We start from the raw sequence: 22,373 nt of genomic DNA, 5'->3' as shown, positions 1-22,373 counted from the left end.
TCACCCTTGTTTTTCATTGCAGCATCCATTCTCCTGGGCATTGACATTGTGCAAGTGTCATGCTCAACTTCTTTTCAATCCTGCTTAAGTCCTAATTTATGCTTGGAAGACCAGCATGACTCATCACAACTGAGGTTTATAATTTCCCAAAGGTTTTTAAAGATCAGGGGACTGAAGAGCCCACTTAAAGACATCAAAAAGCTGGGAATGAACAATTTTATTGTGGCCAACTTTGTTGCATTCACTGTGTGTTTGGTTAGTGATCGTTATCATGTTGGAAAATGCACATTTGATCTCAAATCAGATCCTCCACACTTGGCTACATTTTGTTCAGCAAGATTCCCAAGTATTGGTCCATAATTAAAGTGTCGGCAACTTTGTAGATCCTTTCAACGTCTGTTGCAGACATAGCTAAAATCATTGTGTTTCCCCAGCTGTGCACATGAATTTGCTATTAATACACTCCAGTCATCTCCAATGAACTTACCTGACTCCATCCAATGCTTGTGACATTTTGACTTGTCGGACTTGAGTTCATGGCTGCAATCTTCCATACTCCAGTCGTAATGTTTTAGTAGAAACAGTTAATAAATGGTTTCTTTACTGGTATACAACCTCTCAATCCAGCCTCTTGTAGCCATTGGCTTTCAATTTCGAGATGACATTGGAGGATGGAGGTCTCATCCAGGTCTTTAGAGGCTTTCTTCCCTGACCAACCCCAGCATACTTGTAATCCCAGTACTTTGTAATATATATATTTTTTTTTTAAAGTGCGAAGAAGCGAATGAAAACTGCTACACACACACGTCTGTGACTTTATGGTTCTAAAAATAGACTTTTATGCAAGATAAAATTGATTTCCTTTTCCCTCTCGGTTTTGCTTTTGTATCTTTGATTGATTTTATAGAGCTGGTGGATATCTGGTTCCACTGCACACCGAATTATTTCCATAATGCATGTAAATCATCACTAACAATTTAAATGACTGCTCGGCAGTAAACATCAGACATTCTCCAAAAAATCACAGCCATCTCGCCTTGACCAAGCGGCGACAAATGACACGCTCTCTGACAGCTTGCTCACATCAATCAGCTTTTTACGGCTTTCGTCTGTGTCACGTTTATTGAGTCACCACAGAGCTCTCTATATTTGTGTCAGGTGGATCTTCTTGTAAATCATCGTCTTCCATCCGGATAAAACGGAGAGACACATGCGACTCATGCCAGGGCTGCTACCTAAGAAACTGGGTCAGCATTAACAATGCCATACTGCCTCACTCTGTACGTCCACCCTGACGCTGATCTGCAATGGCAGGTCCCTGTTACATAAGCAATGAGGGCCAGTGTGAACAAACCAGTCAGCTTTAAATGTTTCAAGTTTGTTAACCTATGTTTGTGACGCCTCAAGTGCTCATATCTTAGTTTAAACAGGCCACACACACTTACAACGAAAACACAATCTGTTGTGCTGTAGACCTCAGCTGACGTTATACACTTTCAAATTGAAATCATCATGCAATAAAGGATTCACAAAAGGTATTATAATGCCCAAATAGTTTAGAATTCAATGCATTTCCCCTCCAACTTAATTGTTATGCAAATAATGGTTTTATCATCAATGGTTGACAATATATGTATATATATATAGCAGATATAACGAAGTAAAAGCCACTTAAAGACTTAACATAACTATGACTCTTAACACACTTCTACGGTAAGTACACTTTGTATGTTCAATGTGGTCATTATCAGTAAGTACATGTATTATCAGTAAGTAGTGTGTATGTTCATTATGTTCATTATCGGTAAGTACATGTATGATCGGTTCATTATCGGTAAGTAGTATGTATGTTCATTATTTGTAAGTACATGTATTATCGGTTCATTCTCGGTAAGTAGTATGTATGTTCATTATGTTTATTATCGATAAGTACATGTATTATCGGTTCATTATCGGTAAGTAGTATGTATGTTCGATATGTTCATTATCAGTAAGTACATGTATTATTGGTTCATTATCGGTAAGTAGTATGTATGTTGGATATGTTCATTATCGGTAAGTACATGTATTATCGGTTCATTATCGGTAAGTATCATGTATGTTCGATATGTTAATTATCGGTAAGTACATATATTATCGGTTCATTATTGGTAAATAGTATGTATGTTCGATATGTTCATTATCGGTAAGTACATGTATTATCGGTTCATTATCGGTAAGTAATATGTATGTTCATTATGTTCATTATCGGTAAGTAGTTTGTTTGTCATGTTCATTATCGGTAAGTACATATATTATCGGTTCATTATCGGTAAGTAGCATGTATGTTCGATATGTTAATTATCGGTAAGTACATATATTATCGGTTCATTATTGGTAAATAGTATGTATGTTCGATATGTTCATTATCGGTAAGTACATGTATTATCGGTTCATTATCGGTAAGTAATATGTATGTTCATTATGTTCATTATCGGTAAGTAGTTTGTTTGTCATGTTCATTATCGGTAAGTACATATATTATCGGTTCATTATTGGTAAGTAGTATGTATGTTCATTATGTTCATTATCGGTAAGTACACTTTGTAATCATTATGTTTTAAAACTGCTCTAAATTTCACCCAGAAAAAAAAGCTTTTGAAATTTATTTGAAAGACAGACATCACTTCGTTAATAAATGAAGTTAGTCCCTGACAGCTGTTTCTCTCTCCCTTGTTTTGACTATGTGAAACATGTATCAAAGGAAATTGTACTAATGACAAAAGGTTTGATGTTAGACATCAGTATTTGTCAGCCTCGCCTTGCATTTGTCGCATGAGAGGAATATTGAAATGAAAAGAGCTAGACTGCAAGAGAGTGAGGGGCAGACTGGCCTGGCTGAGTGACATCATGATGTTGTGTGACCTGGGAGGGCAAATCTCAACCTATATTTAGCTGTCTGTGATGCTGCCCAATGAAAACGCTGCCGGGGCCAAGGGCTGAGCTAGCCGGCTGCTTGCTGGTCCGAGCCCCTCAAATGCTATTTCTGCAATGCTATTCTATTTTTTTTTTTTTCATTTGACACACGTGACCAACCATTGGCCTCTAGCTCTGGCTGGTCGCATTGACTCGATGAAGACGTGGGTGGGGTTTATGAATATAGTCGAAAGCCTTTTTTTTTAGATGTTGGGGGGTAGTTCATTTTTGGAAACAGCTTGAAAACCAAAGGTATCTTCCTGTTTTATCTTGGTTTGGAAAGTTAAGTGCTTGACAATGGGCTGAATGACGTAATGAAGAGACATCTCTCCTACATGTTCGACAAATGGGCTCAGACGTTTTGACTGATCAAACAGATGCTTTGTACTTGATTACGTGATTTGAACGTGAACACAAGATGAATGGTGCTGCTACTTTAATAACATGGCAGAGGCTTGCATATTTTGGCAGGAATTTAATGCAATATTGTCAGTACCATAAGCTTTACCGTGGCAGATGCTGGATTAAATTAGAGACACATAACTCAATGGGCAGCATGACACAAATCAAGTTTTAGCAAGATTAATTCAGGAAGTATATCCGTTCTTGGATTTTCCAAATGAAAACAGCTTAGAGGCATGATTTATTGGATGCTGAAATATTTTCTTGTTCTGGCTTTTACTAAAGCACATTGGTTTATTGATTCCTCTAAAAAAAAGTTTAAACATTGTGGTTTTATCTAAATATAGCAATCTTTTTTGCAAACCAACCTTCGCAGGGTAGCAACACTGGCTCAACCAATTGCATGAGTTTATATGTGTGAGTATGTGAGATTGACAGCTAGTGGTTGAAATTGGTACTGCAGTCCAAATTCAAAATAACGAAGAGAGTTGTTTTGGTTCCCCTCTCCCCTCCTGCTCAGATACAACGGGGGTTGCCAGATTGAGGACCAGAATCCGTTGCTAGATTTATGATGAGTTAATATCGCGTTTTAAAGGGTTAGTTAATCTAGTGTCGGTCCAAGCCCATAAGACCTCCATTCATCTTCAGAACACAGTTTAAGATATTTTAGATTTAGTCCACAAGCTTTCTGTCCCTCCATTGGAAATGTATGTACGGTATAGTGTCGTTATCCAGAAAGGAAATAAAGACATCATCAAAGTAGTCCATGTGACATCAGTGGGCTAGTTACGTTTTGAAGCATCGAAAATACATTTTGGTACAAAAATAGAAACAACTACGACTTTATTCAGCATTGCATTCTCTTCCGGTTCTGTTGTCGAGCCGCGTTAACGAGTCCTTAGTGACTCTGATGACGTAAGACGCTGCTGACGTGTATCTGGTATGTCCGTGTATTCGGGTTCAATTAAATATAGCTGGGCAAAAAGTCTTCCTCCTTGTGGAAATCCTTAAAGGGGAAATGAAGCGGTGAATCAAGTTCACATGATTTACAAGATGGATTTCCAATATAATCAACAATTATATAAGAAACATTACAAATGTAAACATTTAGAAGAAAAAAAGAAAAAAAACTTTGTATCTTTCGCCGCCAGGGCGCCGCCATTGTGCAGTTGACGTCACGGGGTTGGTTGGCTCAAGTTTTAACAGGCTCTGGGCATTGAAAATCGCGACATCAAACTGTGTTTACACCAGTGTTTTGACCGCGAACGACTAATGTTAGGTACAGATATTAGACAAAAAGACGACGTCTCATGTTATATGTTGACAAACTGCACATAGAAACATTGTTCGTGATGTCTGCCGTCAGATATTCCCGTCTCGTCAATAACACTTCTAAATGTTTACATTTGTAATGTTTCTTATATAATTGTTGATTATATTGGAAATCCATCTGGTAAATCATGTAAACTTGATTCACTGCTTCATTTCCCCTTTAAGATGTATTTGTGAAGATTGTTTTGTACAGCGTTGTCTCCCTCAGACTGTAACCAAAGCTCAGCCGCACCAGACACACGTCAGTAGCGTCACTGAACGCGGATCCACAACAGAACCGGAAGACAATGCAATGCTGAAAAGTTGCAGTTTTTGTTATTTTTGGACCAAAATGTATTTTCGATGCTTCAAAACATTGTAACTAACCCACTGATGTCACATGGACTACTTTGATGATGTCTTTATTACCTTTCTTGACAAGGACAGTATACCGTACATACATTTACAATGGAGGGACAGAAAACGCTCGGACTAAATCTACCATATCTTAAACTGTGTTCTGAAGATGAAGGTCTTACAGGCTTGGAGCGTCATGAGGGAGGGTCATTAATGACATAATGGCATTTTTGGGTGAACAAACCCTTTAATATTCAACATTATTGATTTGGCTGAGAACTGGATGACATCCTTGTTTTCTGCAGAGCTGCTTTGTAGATTAACGTCATTAATTAACTTCACACAGTTATTGATAAGTTATAGGCAAAAACGCATTAAAATGTCTCAGTTTTTAGTTGAAAGCAGTGTCAAGTAAATAGCCCCTTATTATATACCAGGACGAAACGAAAAAGAAAAATCCTCTTATCTGCCCCATTTGCCGGATAATTTTGGGTCTATGGATTAAATGTGTGGGTACCTGAGTGGGAAGTTTACTTTTGATCAGGATATCCTTTAGATTGGGATTTCGTTTGGTGATGTTTTGTGTGTCCCCGAAGGTTTTAGCAAAGTTGTTTTTGATTTTTTTATTTAATTTGATTGATGCACGTGTGTAAGTGAAGATAGCTGGGGCTATTACTTGTTCCTCTGAGTTTTGCTGTTGTCCTGAACTAGTTTGTGTATCTCGTGTTTCTTATATATTCTCCTGAGTTTTGTTTTGGAGTAACCTCTCCTTTTGAGTGATCTGAAAAGCGTACGTTTAGCCTCCTGTAAGTCTTCTTCCCTAGTGCATATTCTGGAAAATCTGAATAGTTGTGCACGAACAATACCTTCAAAGGTGTGTTTGGAGTGAAAACTTTTATGATGGAGTGGGGCATGTGTATCGGTCTCCTTGAAATAGACATTTGTGTCCAGTTGGTGAGTTGTAGCCTATTAAAATTTGGGCCTTTAAAGATTGTTGTGTCCAGGAAATTAATTGTAGTGTCGTTTGTGGTTGCTTTTACTTTAATTAATTCATGATGGTCATTTAGAGTTTGTATGAATTCCAGCAAACTTTCCTTCCCATGTTCCCAAGAGCCCCAAATATCATCTAAATATTGGTAATAAGTGGTCGGCAGTTTGGCACATTTTGGAAAGACTGTTTCCTTCCAATTTGCCATATATGTTGGCGTATGAAGGGTTGAAGGAAGTTTTGCCCTGCAAATTCAAAATCATTACATGTTAAGCTGATTTCTACTAGTTTCAGAATTGCTTCATCCGGTCTTGAGGTATCTTTGATTTTTTTCGAAAGTTTCTTTGACCGCTTTTAGTCCCAATTTAGTCTCAATGTTAGTGTATAGGCCAGAGAAGATAAGACGTTGTCGTCAAAGAAATCCCAAATGTTGTTTGGTAATTGTTGAGGTGGTGGTCTCTAGTTTGACCGATCTGTGAAGGGGATTCTGCTTGTCTTGGGTTGCTACTGGTTCCAAAATATATTGCTTTTTCCATTCTTTGGTGAAACTTGCTTGATTCCGAATATACTGTATGTCTATCCTTTGCTTTGGTTAAGTGTGACAGGATAAAAGATAGTCCTTTTTTTAAGAACGGCTGACTCCTGTACTAGACATGGTAGTTTTAGCTCAAATACTAAGTCACTTGCACTGTGGGGAAGAAACCGCTCAATCAATCAAAAAAAAAAAAAAAAAAAAAAAGATCAGACTTTTGAGAATAGAATCTATGAGATTAGTAAATATTTTGCATCTAGATAATTTTAGAATATGTACAAAATTTGAGACTGACCCGTTAAAGGGATAGTTCACCCAAAAATTTGAATTCTATCATAATTTAATCACCCTCATGTTTTTCCCAAACCTGTATGAGTTTCTTTCTTCTGCTTAACACAAAATCAGATATTTTAAAGAATGCTGGTAACCAGACAGTTGAGGCACACATTTAAGTCTTTGCTGGGTTTTCACAGGCAGGGTCACAAATGGGCAATTTGTAATTGACCACGATGAAAAAAACTTACCAAAAAAAAAAAAAATTACAAATCATCCTTTAAATAAGCACAGATTTTTGAAGCAGCATCAATGAAGAGCAGATTGGATTGCATGATCGTAACATGCAATATTCAGTCATTATTGGGATAGATTGTAACTTTGATGACCTTGGAAATGTCCAACTGTTGAATTGGTTATGAGAAGTTGCATCGGATTACATCATGATAATGTCATTTTGCTGTAACACGCGAGGATGGTGAAATGATGACTTCAATTTAGGGCAGAATTTGATATGGTTGACCCAAAAGCTCCAGGAACTGATCTGTAATAACTGTGGCTATGATGTTGTGTGCAAAGTTGTGTATCTTTCAGAATTGAATTGTCAATTGCTTTCAAATGACTAAATGAGTTACTGAATTTGAATTAAAGGTAAAAACAAATATGATCAAATTGAATTTATTACGCAATATGATTGATTATGATTTTCTGATGTTTTCCCTGCCTGAATCCCTTTTAAATGTATTTACTTAATAAAGGTTTGTTGGTCAATTTCAAACAGAAAAAAAATAAATATATTTGTTGAAAACATCATTTTATTTAACCAAACACTTGAACAAACAGATTGATCTAGTTTTTAATGTAGTATTACACAAAATTAGATACAAATTTGCTTTTCAACATTGTACCATTTTGGAACACAAGTACCAACACATTATTTCATCAAGCCATCATATCAAAACATTACAATCATTGTTGTTTCATTAAAAATCACCAGAACCATCCTAATATATCAAAGCGAGCGAGCGAGTATTGACGGTTGTGGTTCTACAGGAGTTTTAAAGCCAATGTTATAATGGCTTCATGACAGCCAATGTCAAAACCAACCACATGACCACCAGTTTAATGTAATGTTAACTCATAAAGTTAAGTTTGATAATTAATCTGCTATGTCATGTTTATGACATATTTATAACAAGTTATGTTGTCTTGGTAATGTCCAGTTGTCATGACAAAGACACTGACAGGTTATGATGTATTGGTTTACATCAAGTTGTCATAACCAAGACATCTCAAACAATGTCACATTTGCATTAAAATGTCATAACTGAGCGAATGACACAGTAAAGATTTTGTGTAATGCCCTATGATACATTGATGATGTAATACAAAGTTTTTGAAAATACAAAAGGCGATTGTGTAGGCGATTATATGGACTAAAATGAGTGATGCACTTTTCACTGGAGAAAATATGGAGTCATGTGACATGCACAAAATGGACCCCTGTGGGTCATGTGACTACTTTTTTTTTGCATTTTCATTGATTAGTATTTGAGTTATCCTCCCCTGAGAGAGCAATGACCAATTAAATGGTTGTTATTTAAAAATAATAAAACATAAATAAACAAACTAAAAGTGAAAAGGTTGTTTCAGAGCTGTTTTAATGTTTATTTTCTGCTGTTGCTACGAATGTTTGTGCCGTTTTAAGTAATTTTTAGTGATCGACTTGCAGTTATCATCAGCACTGTACCAGTATTTTAGTGCTGTAATTAAAGGAGTAGTACACTTTTGAACAAACTTTTGCTGATAATTTACTCACGCCCATGTCATCCAAGATGTCCATGTCTTTCTTTCTTCAGTCGAAAAGAAATTAAGGTTTTTGATGAAAAGATCCCAGCATTTTTCTCCATTTAATGTACTTCAGTGGTAGCCAAACAGTTCAAGGTCCGAATGACAGTTTCAGTGAAAACCGCAAACTGTTCAAAGGGCTTTAAACGATTTCAGACGATGAATAAGGGTCTTATCAAGCGAAACGATCGCTCATTTATTAAATAAATAACAAAGTTTAAGTTTTATAGGAACAAATGCTCGCCTTGCTCTGTTCTGTGTTCGTGACTCTCCTGTTCGAACTCGTTCATCAAAATGAACAAATCTTTTTCCGAGTCATTTGGTTCATTCAACGAACGAAACGAACGAATTGACTGAAGAAAGAAAGACATGGACCTTGGATGACATGGGGGTGAGTAAATTATCAGCAAAACTTTTTTGAAAAGTGAACTATTCCTTTAAGTACTGTGAGAGCAATATCTATAGCATTAATTCACTTATTTTTCCCTTTCTTCAGAATATCTCATTTTTAAAAAAAACAAGCATATTTCTCAATATTAAATAAATAAATTACAGAGTCTTACAGAAACACAGACTGTAGGTTGTAATGACTGACTCCCAGTGCAGGTCTAGCCGCCCTTCAGGCACAGTTCACTGGCTTCATTATATGGGCATACGTGCTGGAAAATAATTGGCCACTTCCAACAATCCTATCACCAAAACCAGATTGATAATGTTAGAAACTCTCTAACACATTGAAACCAGAGTAATTGAATGGGAGAGCTAATTAATATTTGGCACCAAAATAAAATTATCTTCATTCTGTGTTTTTTTCTCAGAAGATTAATCGTGATAACCCCTATACAGCATACTATATCATATTTGATACACACATTTCTGAAGCCCCTTGATTAAAAACTGTTGTGTTCAATTTGCTGCATACAAACTGTCATCTGATTGATAGTTTATTATTATTTTTTAAAGCAATTAAAAGGTATTTTATTATAGTTCTTAAAACGTCCTCCTTCGTGGTTCATGTCTTTTTGCTGTGAAATACTGATTGTTTAAACGTAAAGGTAAGAATATTGTTAGTAATACTTTGAGATGAACATTAACTGGATTAAAGCTAAGGTTGTTGTTGTTTTTGAAAAATCATGTAAAAATCTATACAGTCAATTATGAGACATCAGACTTATAAGGAAGTCATAATTGTATTGTACTGTATTTGTACATCTATCAATCATCAATGACACACTCACCTAAAGGATTATTAGGAACACCATAGTATTATAGTGTTTTTGACCCCCTTTCGTCTTCAGAACTGCGTGGCATTGATTCAACAAGGTGCTGAAAGCATTCTTTAGAAATGTTGGCCCATATTGATAGGATAGCATCTTGCAGTTGATGGAGATTGTGGGATGCACATCCAGGGCACGAAGCTCCCGTTCCACCACATCCCAAAGATGCTCTATTGGGTTGAGATCTGGTGACTGTGGGGGCCATTTTAGTACAGTCAACTCACTGTCATGTTCAAGAAACCAATTTGAAATGATTCGAGCTTTGTGACATGGTGCATTATCCTGCTGGAAGTAGCCATGGTGGCCATTAAGGGATGGACATGGTCAGAAACAATGCTCAGGTAGGCCGTGGCATTTAAACGATGCCCAATTGGCACTAAGGGGTCTAAAGTGTGCCAAGAAAACATCCCCCACACCATTACACCACCACCACCAGCCTGTACAGTGGTAACAAGGCATGATGGATCCATATTCTCATTCTGTTTACGCCAAATTATACCATCTGAATGTCTCAACATAAATCGAGACTCATCAGAGCAGGCACCATTTTTCCAGTCTTCAACTGTCCAATTTTGGTGAGCTCTTGCTAATTGTAGCCTCTTTTTCCTATTTGTAGTGGAGATGAGTGGTACCCAGGGGGGTCTTCTATTATTATAAATGTCAGGCTTTAAATATTTTTCATCAATTGTTTATACCCCTTTTTTACGCTCTCATATAATTTTTTAATTTTTTTACTCAAGGCACTGGAATGGAAAAACACAAGGTGCGTTTAGTGCAGTAGAATGCAAAATCAAGTAACATCTATGCTTTTCTTGCATTTGGACTGTGCAAATTTCCTAGCGTCACTTGCTTTTTAAACTTTATTTGGAAGCAAGTAATCATTGCCCTCTTTCCAAAGCTGCCACTGCCACTAAGAGTTAGCCTGCTATCATTATTACATGCAATTACTATTCAGGGTTTCAGAAACAGCAACAGTTGGCATTTTCCGACACAGACTTCTTGAGGCCACATCAAATGTCCGTTCTGACATCATCCTCTATGATCTTACCCAACATACTGGCGGATGTGACCTTGAAAAAAAATTCCTAAATGGAAACATCACTACACAGGCAATGGTTCTACAAATAACCAGCGAGCCATTGATTCCCGTTAGCAACAAGCAAAGGGACGGAGCCAGATACCCTAACTGACTCTTTTACCAACACACATACACAAACTCTCTTGCAGTTCGCTCAAATGCACTTTCCATCACTTGCAGGCATAGTAAATGCGAATGGCCCCCCCGCCTCTTGCTAACATCAGCCATGCGGGGCTTTTAAGGGCTCAGACACAGAGTAATTAAAAGTGCTGCCACGAGCACTGTGTGCAAAAATAAATCCTATGACTACCTACTTCCGTTGACAAATGGGAGTAAGCATTTTAACAACGTTGTGCTGTAAATTTTACAGATGGCAACCCTCGCTCCCAATTTTTTCAAGTCTTCTTGAATGGACGGGGGACTAAAACACTGCATTATCGAAAGTGAAGCCCAGTGGCGACTTGTGCAACAGCCCGTTGGACTTGGCTGAAATGTTTACAGAAGCGTCCACTTTGCTTTTGGACGCCTGTGGATGGGGGTAATGGAAAGTGACACTATCTTGCCAGCTCTTGGCTGCGGGATATTTCACAGCAATGCCCACACACATGAAGTCCGATGCGCTCGTCACTTTGTGGGGGTCTCGGTATGAATGTGACCACAGCGGCCAGTGACCACGTCACATTATAGAACAGCCGCTCTATCCATTTCACATATTACAATACATGACAACTCATAGAGAGCATCGCTGCTGATGTTTTAACAAACTGAAAGTCATAGTGTGTGAGAAATGACATTGGCTGAGCTTATGGTTTTCATTTTTTTAAACCAAAGAAAACAAACTAGATTTGTCCATTCACTTGTGGGTGGCTGGCCAATATTTTTAAAGGATACAGCATGTTTTCCCATGAATGTAAACCGAATAGTGGTTCTGAAATCACTGTAAAAATGAATACGCCATATCTAATCAATAAAATTGTTACAAGCAATATTATTAATTCAATTTGACTAATTAGAACTGAGTAATAATTAATCTGATTCAAATTAGTAAAATTTACACGAAAAAAAATATCTTAATAACAAATGGACATCAAAGATGAATGAAGAACTCTTTATTTTATATTGCCAATATTGAAGACACCTGATGTTAACAAGCCAAAATCTGAAGGAGAAAAACATAATGTAAGTCACCATTATGGTGATCAGTGTTTGTTTTAGTTGTGCTCTTGACCCTTAAGTCATTCACTTTAAGTTTTGTTTGGCTGTTATACCTGAGTTATAACAGTCAGATGAACAAATAGAAAAGGGTATCTGATGGTGTTGGTTATGTTTTAGCATGATCATTTTTTTCACAATCATTTGACTGGTTAACTTTTTCTCATTACTGGTTAACTTTTAAGAAATTCATTTGATTAATTATTACTCAATTTTAAATTGTTCAGTTGAATTAATAATATTGCTTGTAATCAGTTGCCACAATTTTATTGCTTAGATATAGCATATTCATTTTACAGTGATGTGGTTCTTTATGGGTCATACTTTAATTGTTTTCTGTGAGCACACAATAGTGGTGATAAATGCAAATGAAAATAAAATGCACATAAAATGGTCCATATATATTTGGACACAGGCACAATTTGTTATTTTAGCAGTTCACCAATACATATTTAAGTTACAAGTGCACACCCTCTGCTTTAGTTTGATGTTCACTTGCAAATTTGAGGAATTACAACATTTAAAAAAAATTTCACCTAGAATTTACTTAAATTTGAATGTGCGGCTGCTATTGGCTCACAGTCAGCGATTGGATAAATCTCGTTTCCGTAGCCCTCAAACCGTATTCACTTTATAGCCCTTAATCCTGTAATTGTGGACAAAGGTGGGCACAGAGGACTCAGGTGTGATCCTAATTTTTATTTATTATAAATGTTATATCAGTGTCTTTGATAAAGTTTTGCCTATCCATTTATGGTGTTTTTTTTTTTATTATTATTTTGGGAGTATTTTTCAATTTATTTACTTCAAAAAGTACCATATTTTCTATGTAAATTATGCTTATTTTTATGTTTTATTTTTTTTTTAACTACATTAAAATATCATTCCAATAAGTTCTTAGAGCTAAAACCTAAAGATGAAGTGACTTTGCTGTCACCTGGTGTCTTATTTTTTGCTTATTTTAGAATGCTCTAAATTACAGTTTTTCCCATTCATTTCTATGGGTGCCCATCTTTGACCCAAATACAAGGTTTTTTCACCCACTTAACATTGTAGAATTGAGTCAAAAAAATTGTGTGTGTTGTTCAGGAGGAAAACTTAGGAAAAGTAGCCAAGCCTTGTACCGCTCAGATCAAGGGAAGTATTTAAAAAAAAAAAAAAAAAAAAAAATTAAAACTAGATTCATGATTTTCAAGTTGACCTTGCTTGATAGTAGCACAATTTTTGGTGGTAAACCTTTCATCCAGTGTTGTAGTACTCGAGACTCGGACTCGTCTCGGACTCGGTCTCGAGACCATATTTTAATGGTCTTGGTCTTGTCATGGACTCGTGTCCATTTGGACTCGGAATTGACTCGTACTCGAAAAAAATTTTTTTTTTAGGACTCTGAATTATTCCCGAGTCCACTCGAGTTCAATTAAAAATATTTTTCATGATTATTAATGTATGTTAAAGGGTTAGTTCACCCAAAAATGAAAATTCTGTCAGTATTTACTCACCCTCATGTTGTTCCAACCCCGTAAGACCTTCGTTCATCTTCGGAACACAAATTAAGATATTTAAGATATTAAGATCGCTCCTGCATACAGTCCATAGGCTTCTTGAGGGACTGGCTCTTGCTGTCCACGAAAAGTCATTAAAGACATCGTTAAAATAGTCCAAGTGACTACAGGGGCTCAATCTTAAGTTTATCAAACGACGAGAACACTTTTGTGCGCAAAAAAACAACAAAAATAACGACTTTATTTCAACTATTCGTTTATTTCTCCCTCTGCGCGAGTCAGGTTACTAGTTTAATAGCGTAAGCTTCTGTTATTGTACGTCACACGCATCACACACACATGACCAGCGTCGGCCAATAGTGAGCCTACGTGTGACGTAGCTCTACGCAATCACACTACGTTAACTGACTTACAGGCTCATGGAGAAATAAACGAATAGTTGAAATAAAGTCGTTATTTTTGTTGTTTTTTTGCGCACAAAAGTGTTCTCGTCGTTTGATAAACTTAAGATTGAGCACCTGTAGTCACTTGGACTATTTTAACAATGTCTTTAATCTCTCCCGTGTGTCACCTCCATGATCGTACGCACCCTTCCTGTAGATCACCTTTCTGTTTTCAACCCCTCCGCTGGAAGGTCATCAAAATTTGCTCCGCCAGTCACAATAACAGAGTGCAGGCTCCTAGTCTATAAATCCAGGGACGCAGACACACCGAGGATGATGCATGAGTGCAGACACAGTTCATAAGAACATGGGCGGTTGTGACGCGTGCCTAGTGATTCATGGGGTTTGCTTGCTTCTCCACGTGTCTGCATGCTGGGAGATAGAGGCACAGCTAAATCAAACCTTGGTGGAATATCATGTAGCTAGCTCAAAATACTCCAATAAACATAGAAAAACATCCACTACAATAGACCTTGATTTAGACTCAACATTCACATCAAATTATTCATATATCACTAATGAAAATAACAGAAAAACCATTTGTAATTGGAGCTTTAAGTACATACTTGAAGGTATAAATGCCTGTCAGTTGCATGTGTACTGTACATTTAGCTCATTCTAAGTTGTACAAAGTTGTAATTTAGTTCTTGAAGGAGCTTTACCAAAAACAGAAAGTTGTTTTATGGAAAAAGTTCCAGAACAGAAAAAAATAACTGCAATGATATTTACAGGATATTTACAGGATATTTACAAAATATATTAAAAAATATATATATTTACATACAGTATTTTCAACACAGTCTCATGAAGATGCGTATCTATACCACGAGTGTCATTTCTCGTGGCATTTATACGCCAAAAGTGTTTTTTTCGTGTATATGGTACGCACTAAAAAACCCTGGGTTAGGTTTAGGGGGGAGGGGGGTGGGGAGTTCGTGCGTATTATACGCAAAAAAGTGCGTATCATATGTACGCGAAAATCGCGTGCCAAATACACGCAAAAACTATTTTTGCCGTAAAAATGCCACGAGAAATGACATTCGTGCCATAGATACGAACTTTCATGAGATCGGGCTGGTATTTTAATTTGTGTCTGTCCTGCTGATTTTATTTTTGAGCATATTACAGTAAAGAAAGTTTTATATAAACATTTTTTTTTTTATTTTGCTGCTATTTTATTTTTTCTGTCCATTTTTTTTCCCCTGTTTTAACAATATTCCCAGTATCTGCTGATAAATAGATGCCTCACAGCATGGCACTTCCTCCAACATACTTCACTGTATAGGTATAGAGTTTATTGAGGTGTGAGCCACACATATCGCTTTGAATGTTTGCTCCCTCAAAAGAACTGTTGAAAAAGAAGCAGCTTCAAAAGAACTGAAGAAATGAAAGAAATGCCCCTAAGTCAGCAATGTGGCCTACAAAAACATCCCAGAAGAAAAGCCTATAAATGTAGAAGCAGTAGAACACACCAATTACCAGTTGAATAAACAACTGTATAGATAGATAGATTTTATTACTTGTTTTTGTTTAAAGCTTTGTTCAATTTATATTGTTAATCATTTGACACAACAAATGGATAAAGTATAATTTTAACTTTTACAAATTATTATAACGTTTGTTAATAGTCAGCCATTTCACAACTAACATTTTTTTTTCATAGACCAAATTATTAATTAAATAATGTTTCTTTCCCCTCTGAAATGGCAAAAGCATCACACACTAGATGTACCTGAAAAATAAAAATAAATTATAAAAAACTGATGAAAATTCTAAAAAAAAAAACAGACTGTTAGGCTGGCCTCGTCCTCACACTGCTATGAGGTATGGTTTTGCGGTTCTGCAGTTGGTTACTATTGGAGATTTCATTTAGAGAATGCTGACAACAAATATCTAGTGTACCGTTTTCTTTAACAATCATGCTGGAAAGGAAAAATCAACTCAAATGAGCCATTTACACAACACCATTTTCTACATTTTTGCGACAATGGCGTTTCGTGGGGGCCTGATAAAGCAATGTTTTTGAAAACGATACCATTATCGTTTCTGCGTAAACTACAAAAATTCAAATTTGTGAAAATTTGGCCAAAAAATTAGTTCACCAACTACTTGTCCTGGCATGAATAAAACAGCGATTTTCGTCGTTTTCGCGGATCCGTGTGAACGACGATCGTTTGGACAGTGGTGTTGTCTGTATAGAAAAAAGCAAAAGAAAACCTTTCTGTTTTTAGGACATCGCTGTCCAGCCCGATCTCATGAAAGTTCGTATCTATGGCTCGAATGTGGCATTTATACGCCAAAAACAGTTTTTGCGTGTATATGGCACGCGATTTTCGCGTACATATGATACACACTTTTTTGCGTATAATACGCACGAACTACCCACCCCCTCCCCCCTAAACCTAAACCAGTTTTTTAGTGCGTACCATATACACGAAAAAACATTTTTGGCGTATAAATGCCACGAGAAATAACACTCGTGGTATAGATACGCATCTTCATGAGACTGTGTTGCGCTGTCGTGTAAATGTACCCTAAAAGTCAAGGAAGATATTAGAGTCGGAAATGATATATCCAGGTTTCAGGAGGTTTAAATACAACAACAGGACTCACTTCCATTGCCAATCAGTGCTTTTTATGGATAGTACACGAAATTAGAATTGGTCTAAATCGTGGTATGTTGAAATGAGTCTTTTTTATGTTGAAATCAGTTTGTTTTTTTGTTTTTGTTAGAATCCGAAATGCAGATCCATGCACACCATGCATCTGCTAATCTTCCCACAACCCATTGAGTGTTGGATGAGGAACTTTTATGAAGACCCGTTTGGTTTTTAACTTTTAAATTCATCATTATGCAAATTGCAAGCAAACACATGAGGAGAGTTCTCTGCATGAAAGACCAACGACTGGCAGATCGAGCTATTACACTTCTCTGATATGGTAGGAAATTAAATGAAATTGAATGTGAGAATTGCAACCGTGACATGATGATTGACAGGGCAGTTTAAATGGTGACAGGAAGCATGTACAGTAACTAAGCGACAGAGCGGTCCGTTAAAGATGCAATTACGACTAAGTAGTAGCTTATGTCCCAAAGCTTGCCTAGTCTTCTGATACATACTCACATATACTTTTCCTTAGCAAAAATGTACATACTTAATGTACAATGTTGGGATGCAGCACAAGTCATCCACCTGTGTACACATTGAGAGCCAAAACAAGAAAGAGAGAAACATACTGGAGTATGTTGCCCATAAAACACACCCTGCCACACATAATACAGGTGAAAAATGAACACAAAATGAGATTACATTTCAGAGTGTGCAATCATTTGGTCCTTGTGAATATTTAATTAGAAACATTCCGACTCCATTGCTGCTTTGCTTCTGCATTAATTAAATACCACAAAAACTAAACTGAAGCTAAATTTGAAATCTCAGTAAAATATAATTAAAAACGAATGACCTTTACTATCACTAACAACCTTAACAATCTTTATAAGCAGATGCTATTTCCATGCAGCCAGCTTCCGTCAGTCTCCTGATGACTGGCAAGTGTTTTGAGTTTCAGCATCCCAGCAGAGTTATAATTTAAACAATCAGTGCGCTGACATCTGCTCCTCACGGTATTCCATGAAGGTCAACACTTAAAAAAAATGTGCAGTACAAATAACATCAGTCATTTAGCAGATGATTCTAATGTTAGCAAGCTTATTAGAGGGAGATAAACCTGGGGTTAAGTGCCTTGCTCAAGGGCACAATGGTGATAGCTCATGGCTAGTGTCCACTGGCACACCTTTGGACCGCCTAGAGTCTTTTCACTGACCACATGATGGATTCTGCACACACAAAATGAGCAAGCAATAGGCAAGTACAAAATCTGGTACAATGAGGGCATTCTAGAAGAGAGGAAAAGTTTTATTGTAGGAGCTTGCACTTGGAGAGAATAGGATGGGTTATGTAAGGAATAATTGACGACAGGCCGTTGAATTATTAGAAAAATAATGCACACCCGAGGTGGTAATGCAGTCACGACGTAAAGTGGAGTGGCCGTTACACCTCTGGTGTGCATTATTTTTCTAATAATTCAATGGCCAGAAGTCAATTATTCCGCTTATACTACAGTTACCACACCTCAAAACATTGTTCAAGTGATGCATATCAAGACGTTTGTCAAGTTTTTGTCATTAAAGGGGTGATGAACTGAGAAATCAAAATTTCCTTGAGCTTTTGACATCTAAGAGGTCATCATATTATGAGAATATCGTGTAAGTTTCAGAACTGAAAATGTCCTTGTTAGTCCAATAAAAGCTTGTATTGACACCAGGCTCAGCAAATGACATTTTTCAAAGTGGGGAACTATGACGTCAAAGAGGATAAAACACCACCTCCACAGAAAATGATCAACGCCGGTTTAGCCCCGCCCACCGATTTGCACATTACACGCATAGCTAAATAACATAGGCCTACCTCGTGATGACAAACCGGATCGAGCGACCGAGCAATATAAAATATTGTGGCGTGCCTGGTTGTGGAAGAAGACAGTCGCTGCATAAGCTTCCTCTGGATTCCAATAGGAATGCAAAACTTGCATTCCTATTGGTGAGGTAAAACCGTTTGTTTCCTTCACTTCAATGAGGATTGTTTTGTAAACAAGACTGGATTTGCAGACCGATTAAGAGTAGAGAACGGTGCTGTGCTGTCTATATTGGATCTGACAGGGATGGTGCAACACTAGGACTCTGGGTCGAACATGTATGGGCGAATCATTCCGGTTGCCATTTTACAACATTGGACGTTTTCGAAACACAAATCCGCCAAATCCTCTTCCATCACCTGCAAACAAGATACCAACTATGTTCATCCAGTTCTGACTCTCCAATTCATACTCGCCAGTCTCATCTGTTGTTCCACTCTGTGCCTCTGTTCAATAACACTCTGTTTGATATATAAACTTTTGATATAGTAACTATGACCTTTATATGATTTAGTATTCAATCTGTTTTCTAAGCTACAAATAAGAAATACAATACAGGTGGAGCCAGTTACGTGCCATACCAACCCCAATCCAACGATTCCCCAAATAATCAGTGCTCTTTCTGAAATGACCTCTTTCTAAGCAGTAGCTATCACGAATGACCTAAAATATACATTATTGTTCAATCAGCATTACACATAATTTAATCAATGATTGATCTGCTCAAGGAATGTTTTATTCAAAATACAAAATCAATTATTTCCCAAAGGTTCACAGGCAAATGGCACATCTATTCTTTTTGTAGACTTGCTCTCAGAAGATGACATGGAGATTTGTCGATTTTTAGTTTCCCTTTAAAAAAAACACAAAGGAGAAAAATACTGACCTAGTTGTAGCAATTCAGACTGATGATCAAAGTATAGCTGCAGTTCAAGAGCTTGTTGTTTAAAGTACAAAGAAAGGATTTTTTTTATCCTCATCATTCAACAAACCTGTGTGACTTTAATTATTCTATGGAACATGAAGTTTAGCAGTATGATCACACTACTCATTTCCATAAATTGACTATATGTAGTAACCAAGGGCTGCAAAAAGCCTCAAACAAGTACTCCATACCACTTGTATTCACAATGTTCCAAGTCTTCTCAGTTCTCCAAATCTTGAAATTTAAGTCATTCAGGACAATAGCTTAATATTTAGAACTTACTAAGATTTGTGGCAACGTGATTTAGTATAAGTAGTCGATTGGCTTTGTGATTGATCAATAAAATATGCACATATACTGTATAGTCATTTACTTGTGTAAAGTAGACTCATGCTAAGGCGAAAGCAGTTTTGTTTCTACAAACTGGCTGCTTAAAAATGGTACTTACAATGGCAAGGTTGTAGGTTTAAATCCTGTATTGTGTTAAACATTTGCATTACACAAATAGGGGCGCAGCTACAGTATGTGTAACATGCGGGCATACACTGTGCGATTTTCGTCCGATTTTGAGCCGAATTCTGACTCGTGCGACTCTTTTTCCTGTCGGACCGATTTTCAGCTTTGTCGTGCGTCGTTTGTCGTGCAGTGTTCGTGCAGTGTACAGGGAGAAACGAGAGGCGATTAACCTCTCACGATCGACAATCGGATGGTCGGATGAATTTCTGGCATGTCAGAAATTTTGGTCGCTCCTCGTGACTATATCGCACAGTTGAAGCAAAGCTACGAACCGATTGCCCTAAACTCAGTGTTTTTTCCCTCACTGCAACCTGCGCGAAAACAGCCCAGATAGCAAACTGACATTGAATCAACGTAGAAACATGACATCGAAACAACGTTGATCTGACATTGTTTTGCTCATCGAATTAACGTTGAACCAACGTCAGACGCGTCATTCTTTCAAAACTAACGGAAAATCAACTTGAAATCAACGCGTTGTTTCAACGTTATGAAAGCAAACCAATTTTCGCTTTGAAGAATGCCGCGTCTGACGTTGGTTCAACGTTAATTCGATGAGCAAAATCAACGTTGTTTCAATGTCACGAGAGACGTCATTTCCACGTTGATTCAATGTCAGTTTGCTGTCTGGGAGAAGTTTAACCATTTCATCTGCAGCTAAAATAAAAGTAAAATAAAAACGAAAAGAGGGAGATCTTTAAGTTATGTGGTACAAACTAGCTACAAATTACTGTTGCTTACCTCCAGTTCGTGTTGCAAAATGGATAATATTACCCACCGTCTTCCAAGCCACCTGCGATGTAACACCTCTTTTATTAATTTGTCAAACAATGTTTTTGAAATAAACCTGTTTTTAATTTTCATTGACGATTAATTATGTCAATGTTCGGACATATTATAGACTGTTAATAGTTATTTTATATGCCTATAATTCATTGTAATCGACCTAAATGTTTTAGACAATTTTTAATGAGTAAGATTATGTAATATTTTATTATCCTCACTGCTGTGAAAATATTGCGTGGCAAATTAATTATAATAGCGGATCAATTTAATAATAAAATTAGCCTATAGGCCTCCCCTAATGATGATAATACAATAATACCAATAATAATTAAATGTATAAATTGAAAATGCTAAATCATCTTGATACTAGCAGATGCTTGTTTTGACAATATCCCTGGATACATACAAGTAAATAGGCGCAATCCAGGGGGTTATCGCAGATATTACACGTATAGTGTGAGCAGTGAAGTCGCAGCTCGACGATCGGACCGTACAGTGTGAGCACATAAATCCTGAACTTTGGCTTTGCATCGCATGCGATTTACTCGTTCAGTGTGAGTAGGTACTTTGCTGAAATCGCACAGACATCGCGCAGTGTATGCCCGCCTTTAGGGATAACTTCACATCCAATGGTTCTTCCTATTTAAAAAAAAGAAAAAGAAGTGATTTAAACCACAACAGAAATAAATACTAAAAAAGTAAACTGATACTAAAGGCGCCTTTTTTTATTATGCCCTTTTTAAAACATTTGATTTTGGTTTTTTCGGGTCAACTGGAATAGGTTTTTATGCTTGAATGTTTTAAAAAAAACATTATTGTTCACACATTTGTCAGGATTCCGTCACTTCAGTCTGTTTAAGATACACACACACTGGACAAGAAAGTAAGTTTAAATCCAACACTTTATTTGGTCACACAACAGGGTAAACTCAATCAGGTGCAGGGATAAATGGATGGACTGGAGCAGAGTGCAGATGGATGGATAATACTTGAAATGTTTTACAGATATGTCTGGGAAGCACACACCTCAGCGGCTGACTGGCGAGTGGAACTCGGAAGTAGGAGAACTTCTCAGGGAGCAACAACCGGAGATAACAGGTAAGTTCAGCAGTGATCATTCACAGGAGAACTGGCAATAACTCACAGGATTACTGGAAATTGCTGGAGAGTCTGTATCCAAATCAAAGCCAGACAATGACTGTGTTGAAGTGTGCTGATTGAGCGCAGGAGTTCAGAATTCATCGTTTCATTGTGATGAGAGAGCCAGTTGCACAAATCCGGTTTCAGTTGCTTCCCAGGGGTGCGATTCCCAAAAGCATTGTTAGCCAACTATGTTCGCAAATTCCGTCATTATCAGCATAGTTCAACGAGGTGAGTTCAAGTGAATCCAAAGAATCCAACAATTTTCAAAGAATCCAGCAAATTGCAGCCGAAAGTTAGGCGGACGGCGAAGTGATATTTTTCGTGCCATTGGATGTCGAATAAATGCCAC

General features: G+C 37.1%; 1 pseudogene; it reads left to right on the top strand.

Annotated features, from left to right (window-relative positions):
• Nucleotides 1-22,373, top strand: part of LOC148970709 (uncharacterized) — a 99,170-nt pseudogene that overhangs the window by 5,702 nt on the left and 71,095 nt on the right.

Source organism: Pimephales promelas, chromosome 19 (genome assembly GCF_988280905.1).
Source record: "Pimephales promelas chromosome 19, fPimPro1.hap1.1, whole genome shotgun sequence".
Taxonomy (NCBI): Eukaryota; Metazoa; Chordata; class Actinopteri; order Cypriniformes; family Leuciscidae; genus Pimephales; species Pimephales promelas.
The sequence above is the reverse complement of the archived record's forward strand: the minus strand, read 5'-3'. Positions and strand labels throughout refer to the sequence as shown.